Genomic DNA, 10,373 nt, shown 5'->3' on the forward strand with positions numbered 1-10,373 from the left:
GGAATGACACGAGTAGTTATGAATGCCACTCTCCACTGCCGGCGCAGTTCTTCCGATATTTATACATTGAATAATTGGACGAATTAGAACCGCTAATGGTCATTGGTTTTCCTCGGTCTACCAGGTCATGGACTGTCTTTACTTCACTGGTTATCGGCTGATTACCGTGTGGTTAATGTTAACACCGATGTTGCGTCATGCAAGCCAATATTATCATGCAACCGTGTGTTTTCTGAAAGTTTTCGTCTTGCCATGTCAAGAAGTCCAGAAGAAATTATTCTCTAGTGTGCTGGGAACCATTGTGCTGGGTTCAATTTATGAACATGTGACACATAGTTTTTGAGATTTTGTGTAGCACGCGCTTTACTTGTGCACTCCAGCATGCTGGGGTGTGATCTGTTTGGAGCACAATTTACAAACTTTGGAATCCAGTGGTGCTTAATTATTTCTCATATGTGTATGTTCCCAAACCTCCCAATCATACCTTTACCAATCCCGGAAGTAGCATATTTTGACCGGAAGTGCATATTACGTCGTCCTGAAGTAAACTAGAATCATACTTGTTTGTCGTAAGTCGCGGGCCACAGAAAATGCGATGATGGTACCGCTCCTTCTTTGCAGCGCTGCCATGTTTGTGGGACTTTAACCAGTTACCGCATATTTCTTATCAAATGATCATAGTTTAACCATTATGAGATCTTGTGAAACTTGTCAAAGCTAGTTGTCAGTTTAGCTTGTACAAAATACATTATGTAAATCGCGTGAATAAATAGAAGATCCTTTCGCTAAAATAGGATTCCCTGACCTTTGCTCAGTTTCATCGTTGCGGACTGTCAGGATGGCTGACCGTAATGTACGATAAGGCGGGGATTACAACTGGGGTTAGTATTCTGTGAGCAATTGCAGTTGAGTGATTGTTGACGTATTCATTCCATGGCAACAAGGTTATTATCCTTTTGAATTCAAATTTTCATTCAGACAAAGGTCGTCCAAAATTTGTTGCCATGACAACATTCTGAACGTGTATAAACAGTTTATCAGTGATAATGGTTGACATGGCATAAATACATTGATTTTCCACATGGTACCAACAATAAGTCGTCGTTAATTAGAAACAACGAAGTAATATTTACGTGCACCCAAGCTTCAAATAGGAAATAGACTGTAAATGCATTTTTGTCTCGGCTTTTTAAACGCCATGAAAATATTTTTTCAAAATTTTGATCAGACACACTTACCACTACTTTCGAAAGCAGCTTCAGTAAATCGTCTTGTAATTTCCAAATTGTACTTCTCCATGTTCCACATTAATAGTGTAACTGTGTTTAATAGATTTTTGTTTTAATAGCTTGCTTATTACTGACCCCGGAATCTGTATGACAAGCTCGCAAAGCTCATTTGCGATATGAATGGTCACAACATCTAAGGGGGAAGTACAAATAAGTTACAAATCTTTGAGAAAACTATATTTAATGAAGATTCATGCTCTTGATTACTTGCATCCTGCTACTGGAACGTATTCAGCACCTTATCTGTCACTCACGTAACCACTTCTCTACAAAGCTGGTAACACCAATGATGATACACAAACTACAAGATGGAAATTGGTCAAAGGCTTGCTGGTCATCATTTCAATAGTTATGCACAAAAAAATCTAACCTGACATATTTCACAATGATAAAGACCCTATAAAGTTTTTCCTCGTCATTCCAAATGAGTTTTGTAATGAAATGTACCAATTGCAAGTCCTCTCTAAATCTTCATCATCGTATACACTGGTTTAACAATCAATACAAGGAAGCTCGAACGTGTAGGAATAAGCGTCAAAATAATACTGCTGACTTACTACAGCTGAGATACAGTTGCAATTAATCTTTTCTTTTTAACAAAAGAAGCGTCAATCATTGTGGAACCTGTGTTGAGAAAGCACTAATCTAATCTAATACCTTGAATCATGACATTTTAGAGTGCTCGGTTCATAGGGAAAGTCCGTGTGGGTCTAACCCTGTCTGACCCCTGTAACCAGGGTAACCCACACGGCATTACCTTGTCACTTCATTTAGTTTTTACATGAAAGATTTTTTAAAAGGTTTTATATGATTTAGTTGATTCATCGCTGTTCATTGATGATTTAATGCCTCTTGTCGCTGTGCAAACATGCAAAGATGAGTGAGTGAGTGAGTTTAGTTTTACGCCGCACTCAGCAATATCCCAGCTGTATGGTGCCGGTCTGTAAATAATCGAGTGTGGACCAGACAATCCAGTGATCAACAGCATGAGCATCGACCTGCGCAACTGGAAACCGATGACATGTGTCAACCACGCCAGCGAGCCTGACCACCCGATCCCGTTATAGTCGTCTCTTACGACAAGCATGGGCTACTGATGGTTCATCCTAACCCGGACCTCCACGGGTACATGCACAGGGTTCAGAGACAACATGATTATGCCAAAATAATTATCTACATGATCGCTTGCTGATGGCGTCAAGTTTTCAAAGCTAAAACTATCTATAAATTCCAGTTGAAAATATTTCTGTTTCTGTCTGGCTCCAAATCAACAGTATGGAGGAGGCATGGTTTGTTGGGCTTACGTCAGACTGGCCCACAACATTCATCATGAAACCCTTGATGTCATATTATAATTTTAACTACCTAGTATCATTTTTTGTTATATGAGGAGGGTGATTATCTTAATATTTACGTATTTTCCATTTTGTTTTCGTTTTCATATTTACTTTGTGCTTCAGCGATTCGCAAGATATATTCTTTGATTCAGTTTTTTCTGAGAATTGCTATTATGCCCAATACAACCCCTATGCATACATATGAATGCGAATCAGGGCATTTGATTCCTCCAATCCCTCCCTGTCGTTCAACTGCAATGGGGATCGGTTTCTCTTCTTTTTGAGTTTCTTATCTTTCCGCTTAACACGACCCTCGATTGCATCGTTCACTTCATCATCCGTGGGCTTAATGTTTGGAATTAGTAAATCAGACCTGGATGTGTGTTGGTTGAAAGAATCCATGCTGGTCGAATCAAACGCAGATCCAGGCTTCTTCCGGGACTTCCGGTCTCCACCAAAAGAACCGGCTTCAGTACCATTTACTTTGGAAGGGTTATTTTGTCTCGAGGAATCCACTTCGTTGGGAGACATCGAATCGCAACTGTCATTTCTTGGAATGTTGGAGTCTGTGACGTCTCCGTGAACTGCAGATGGTCCTTTGCCGTTATTCGAAGTTCCTTGTCCGTTCCCTTTTCGTATTTGTTCATACTCTTCCCCGCCGTTTTCAGCATCACTGTTACAATAAAATACAATCACATTAATAAGTTATACGTGAAAATCCGAGTTAGAATTGGGCTTCAGCATACCCATACATTTCGTTAGTGAGGTGACTAACGGGATCGGGTGGTCAGGCTCGCTGACTTGGTTGACACATGTCATCATATCCCAACAACGCCACATGACAAAAATGTTAAATTGATTTTAAAACAATATCAGAACAACTTTCAGTCTATTTTTCAGTCACGGAAATGTTCAGCATCACACTGACACGTTTCACTGCAAATTAAGAACCTTATCCCGACCATGGTCACGTGCACATGGTGAAACACGCTTGTTCGAAACTTGCATGATTTATAACATGTTGTGGATGGATATAATATTTTCTATTTTTAGTTTAGTTTTACGCCGCACTCAGCAATATCCCAGCTGTATGGCGCCGGTCTGTAAATAATCGAGTGTGGACCAGACAATCCAGTGATCAACAGCATGAGCATCGACCTGCGCAACTGGAAACCGATGACATGTGTCAACCACGCCAGCGAGCCTGACCACCCGATTCCGTTATAGTCGCCTCTTACGACGAGCATGGGCTACTGATGGTTCATCCTAACCCGGACCTCCACGGGTACATACACAGGGTTCAGAGACAACATGATTATGTCAAAATAATTATCTACATGATCGCTTGCTGATGGCGTCAAGTTTTCAAAGCTAAAACTATCTATAAATTCCAGTTGAAAATATTTCTGTTTCTGTCTGGCTCCAAATCAACAGTATGGAGGAGGCATGGTTTGTTGGGCTTACGTCAGACTGGCCCACAACATTCATCATGAAACCCTTGATGTCATATTATAATTTTAACTACCTAGTATCATTTTTTGTTATATGAGGAGGGTGATTATCTTAATATTTACGTATTTTCCATTTTGTTTTCGTTTTCATATTTACTTTGTGCTTCAGCGATTCGCAAGATATATTCTTTGTTTCAGTTTTTTCTGAGAATTGCTATTATGCCCAATACAACCCCTATGCATACATATGAATGCGAATCAAGGCACTTGATTCCTCCAATCCCCACCTGTCGTTCAACTGCAATGGGGATCGTCTTCTCTTCTTTTTGAGTTTCTTATCTTTCCGCTTAACACGACCCTCGATTGCATCGTTCACTTCATCATCCGTGGGCTTAATGTTTGGAATTAGTAAATCAGACCTGGATGTGTGTTGGTTGAAAGAATCCATGCTGGTCGAATCAAACGCAGATCCAGGCTTCTTCTGGGACTTCCGGTCTCCATCAAAAGAACCGGCTTCAGTACCATTTACTTTGGAAGGGTTATTTTGTCTCGAGGAATCCACTTCGTTGGGAGACATCACATCGCTACTGTCATTTCTTGGAATGTTGGAGTCTGTGACGTCTCCGTGAACTGCAGATGGTCCTTTGCGGTTATTCGATGTTCCTTGTCCTGTCCGTTTTCGTCCTTTTTCATTCTTTACCCCGCCGTATATAGCAGCACCACTGTTACAATAAAATACAATCACATTAATAAGTTATACGTGTTTACTATTAAGTGTCTGTATTTCTCTGAATTTGCTCTTACGCTGCCGTCAACAATAATATACCGTCATCCATTCTGGGCCGAACAGCCATCGACAGGGAAACGGGTCAAGATGATACACTTTGCCAGGTCACACATTGAAAACGCTTAATTCCATTAATGGCACTAATGACAATGTTGGTTACAATGGCCATACTCTGTCCCAGAAAACTCAGAAAGTTCAAGTACTATTATCTTGAGTTCTGAGATTCAGTACCCGCGAAAATCCGAGTTAGAATTGGGCTTCAGCATACCCATTCATTTCGTTAGTGAGGTGACTAACGGGATCGGGTGGTCAGGCTCGCTGACTTGGTTGACACATGTCATCAGATCCCAACAACGCCACATGGCAAAAATGTTAAATTGATTTTAAAACAATATCAGAACAACTTTCAGTCTATTTTTCAGTCACGGAAATGTTCAACAACACACTGACACGTTTCACTGCAAATTAAGAACCTTATCCCGACCATGGTCACGTGCACATGGTGAAACACGCTTGTTCGAAACTGGCATGATTTATAACGTGGATGGATATAATATTTTCTAAGTACAACAGTCATTTGGTTCCCAAATAATATCCCCCCAAAAGAAATGTGCCCTACTTTTTATTAATTTATTAATAGTATAATAAAATATATATCCATAAACCGCATTCTGCTAACAGACTCTATTTTCATAGAAAGAAATGGTAACATAGTTTTGAATCTAAGATAGGGAAGGTATATGTGTTGATTGTGATTGTTAGATTATAGATTTAGTATTTCACTCTTCGCAGTATGATTTGTTGTTCAGAATTCTGTTTGTTGGACTTAACATACCTTGAACAGGTACATTGTGGCTTGTGAGTACCTGGAATAGAGAAGCATTACAGGTGAAAAGTCATCAAAGTCCTGAAGGTAGAAACAGACCACATCAACTATAACGTCTGTTATGGACACTCTGTTACCGGGGGCGGACACTCTGTTACCAGGGGCGGACACTCTGTTACCAGGGGCGGACACTCTGTTACCAGGGGCAGACACAGCGCTTTGATTCCCCCCATGGGTACAATGTGTGAAGCCCATTTCTGGTGCCCCCGCCGTGAATCTACTGGAATATAGCTAAAAGCGGCATAAAACCAAACTCCCTCACTCACTCGGTATTTGCAAGGGTTTGTATGATCCTTATACAGCCAGTCGCATAATACTTACATGTACAGCAAGTCCTGAAAAAGTCATTAAAAGTGTCATTTACTGAATGTACTTTTATGATACCACATTATATTGTACATTATTATTTATATATGTATAAAATACCACATAAGTAACATAGGCGGATCCAGGGATTTTCAATGTGTGTGTGTGTGTGTGTGTGTGTGTGTGTGTGTGTGTGTGTGTGTGTGTGTGTGTGTGTGTGTGTGTGTGTGTGTGTGTGTGTGTGTGTGTGTGTGTGTTTGTTGTCGGGGGGTGCAATGTGGTCTTTAGTCATTTTCAAAGGGGGGGTTCGCAACCCCTGAACCTGAAATAAATTCTAACCCGGATCTTCACGGGTCGGAGTGAGTGAACCAGAAAACATTTCATGCCACAGTCATAAGAGGGGTCAAGTAAGGACAATAAAGCGCGCGCACACGCACGCACACACGCACACAATGGAGTTGCTCGTCTGTTAATCAGTATGTGATGTACATACCCACTTTCGTGAACGGTGTTGCTACGGCAATGACACCATGTGTTTCTACCTGGAACAAAACCCATAGACATTAGTTGCACAAGATGAGATGAACCCTGGATAAGGTGGACAACGTTGCATGAACATAGATTCAGTGTGTCCAGTTACATAATCATCTATCCGGGGTAGAATTGGTCTTTAGCAACCCATGCTTGTAAGAGGCGACTAGGTGATCAGGTGGTCAGACTCGCTGACTTGGTTGACACATGTCATCGTATCCCAATTGCGTAGAGCGATGCTCTTGATGTCGATCACTAGACTGTCTGGTCCAGACTCGATTATTTACAGACCGCCGCCATATAGCTGGAATATTGCTGAGTGTGGTGTTAAACAAACAAACAAAATATAATCAATCATCTTTCGCGATTTTTCTTTAAGTTTGGTTCTCTGTTTGTGGCAGAAGCCAGATAGTTCAGGAGACGTCCTTGTTTCTTCAGACACCAGGTATCATCAATATTTGATATTGATTTTGTTTAATGTTAGTTTTCGTAGTTATTTAGTATTACGTTTGTGCATTTGTGAAAGTAGGATAACATGGAAAATCGTTAAATGTACGAATATAACAAAGTGTAAACAGAATTTGAAAGTCGCTTGGATGTATGAACAGTGTACGTGTAAACTTAATTAACATTGACATTTTCTTTATTTTGTAAAACGTAATCTAGATGTTCATTACAACGGTACTGCATACAGATAATATGTCCTTTCGCCTAAGGCAAATGATCGTTTTCTTAAAAGAATTATACACTACACCTCTTGTGCTTTCCAGTTCTAAAACTTTCGAATTATCATCTGTTTGATTGGCAGTCTTGCTTGACAACGTTAAAGGAATATATACCGAAAATTCGCATCACAATTTATAAAGATGTTGTCATCCATAAAGTATCTTGCCTCTATTTCCCAGTTCTGTCACATTTAAGTTTTTCATACATACGTAAGAGTACAAGCGGGTCCGGTAATTCCGCGCAGCTGCAATAGCGTACTTCCGTATCGCAGGTAAAATCGTCTGCTACCACATTTACGCTCGAAATCGGGATATTTCTACAAGGGACTGGCTTTTAATCACTAAAGGTAAGTAAATAACAGTAATTGACAGATATATTGATAGTTTTATGAAAATTCGTTTTATTCAGACTTCTAAACCTTTTTCTTTATTATTCATAATTGGATTTAATATGAAACACTCTTCCTTACATTGATGAAGTGATTTTTGAAAATAATCTGGCCCTAATACGCTTCCATACTTTTGATCTCTACGCTGGATGTTATGCGCGTCAGTTGCTGCGCAGAATTACCGGACAGCAAGCAATGTCGTCAGAACGCAGGTAAGGTCAACCGCATGGCATAATACAACGTTAGAATCTTATAGTCGTCTATATTTCTAGGTAAATATGATGCATACCAGCATGTGATGTAAACCACAAAAAAATAAGAGACGTTAGTTGCCGTGTTGCGATCGATGTGCTTAGGTGCGAGGAATTACTGGACGGCATTGTAATGGAAAATAGGCTTGGTGTATAGACAAGCTACCAATGAAAACGTTCCAACGGCCTTCTACAGTATTTGGTCAGGGGGTATTATCTTAGGCCTTAATTACTTGGTCAACGGATTTCAAAGAAATATATTAAGACGGTAGGGAGGGAAAAAAAAAGGAGTATGGAGATGTTATTTGCACGCTTGAGTATATCACATATGCCAGGTGCAGCATGCCAGCCGAGCAGCCTGTGGCGTTACCTATCTCTCTGTTCCACAGGTAAAAGCGAATCAGTCTGACTAATCAGCTCAGAGAATAAAATATTTAAGTTGAATGGTAGGGTGTGGACCAGGAGAGATATTACACCCACTTGTACTGTTTCAGGGAATATTTGAAAGGTATAATTTACTATTTTTTTCACTTTCTTTGTTTTTGTAGTGTCGGCGGCATATGAAAGCAAAATATAATGTAAAACAATTTTTTATTTTTTTATCCACTTTCTTATCATTTCGGGTCGGCGGATCCGTAAACCAAGTAATAGACATGGCCTTATTAATAAATTATGATAACGCTATTGAGCCGCGATTTGACATTGAGGACTATATTGACGATCGAGCTATCTTTTACGTTTTATCCAGTTTTGTGAATATGTATGATGTGAGGAAGAAAGAAAGAAACCTTTGTGGGACCACCAGGTACTGCATCTGCCGCAACACCCACAGATCAAGCAGACTGAAATATGAGATTGTATGTGATCCTTTAACAGTATGGGGATATCTGGCCATTAACGCCAGTATTAATAGCAGTTTACCTGTATCACGGTATATAAGCCCAGTAAAATCTCAGTCAGCCATGGACACGTACTACTAGCTGTACCCAAGCCATTATTCAAGAATCGTGATGATCAGGGTAAGCATTGGCATTTGGCACCGATACTCGCCTTTAGACTGACGGGATCAGGTGGTCAGGCTGGGCTTCTTCCTTGATGCGTGTTAGCGAAGCCCAGTTGACTGGATCAATGCTCATGATGTCGATCACTGAATTATTTATAGACAGTCGTCATATAACCAAGTGCGGTGCAAAACAAAACAACACGCACGCACACGCACGCACACACACACACACACACACACACACTCACATACTAAAAGTTGCTTAAAGTCAACTGCGCCATGAGAAGGCGAACGTGAAGAGAGTGCTTACCTGCCAGAACGATGATAGCGATGAGGAGGACAACTACAAGCACTGCGAGAGCAATCACGGTGTCCTGACACACGTCAGTGGTACCTACTGTTGGGACTAGACAACCACGGCAAATGAGTATGTCTTTGAAATAACAAACCTGACACATCGGGGGAAATAATTCTTTTTGTTGATTAATAAATATTGCCACGAAAAGAACAAGCCATTTTCACACATTCCATATGTTCTTCAATAAAAAAATTTACTATTAAATCCCCATTTTCTCACATCCTGGAGGCGTATGTAAATGATTTAATAAAACAATGCCTCATATCCTAGATATTCACTAACCTGGTTTCTTAACAATACGTTTTCTCGTATACTGATAACATATAATTTATTTAGAACATGAAACGATCTAGTGATATACATGTATTGATATAACGGTTACCTGTTGTTGGTGACGTTGTTGTAGTTGGTGAGGCTCTTTGTGTCGTCCCAGCTGAAATAAAATACCAGGAACTGATTCAGTATCAGTACGACACCTGGGGTATCCGCATTTACATTCAACCTCAATTTATAACTGAGGTAAAACGTTTAACCTTCACGTTTCGAGTGAGTGAGTTAATTTAGGTTAATGCTGCGTATAGCAATATTTCAGCAATATCACCAGAATGGGCTTCACAAATTGTACCCGTGTCTGCTGAGTGACAAACGAACGCTTTAACCACTGGCATTTCCCCTTTGACATCTACCCTGCTCAGTGTCAATGTTGAAAGATCATGCTTGAAACAAACATTTGAAAAGAGTACTTGACAAAGCTGCATGCGAAGATATCATCCAAAACGGTGTTCCACAGGAGATATCGCTAGTGTGAGATCACATGATATCTCCTAGGATAGATAGATAGATAATTGAAAGTTTTATAGGTGTTCGGGCAACTGGGCCCATTTACACCTTGCCCATCAGAAAGGTTTGCTAAGTTTCTACATTTTTATAAAGTAGTTAAGCTGCCACACGCTTTGGTGTAAGCAAGAATGACATTCTGAACATCATTGCGAGTGATATTACTTGAACACGACAGTCCAGTCAATGAGATGTCAATATGAAGCGCTATCAAAGATTTCAC

This window comes from Haliotis rubra, unplaced genomic scaffold (genome assembly GCF_003918875.1).
Source record: "Haliotis rubra isolate DU_JTF1 unplaced genomic scaffold, ASM391887v1 Scf104, whole genome shotgun sequence".
Taxonomy (NCBI): Eukaryota; Metazoa; Mollusca; class Gastropoda; order Lepetellida; family Haliotidae; genus Haliotis; species Haliotis rubra.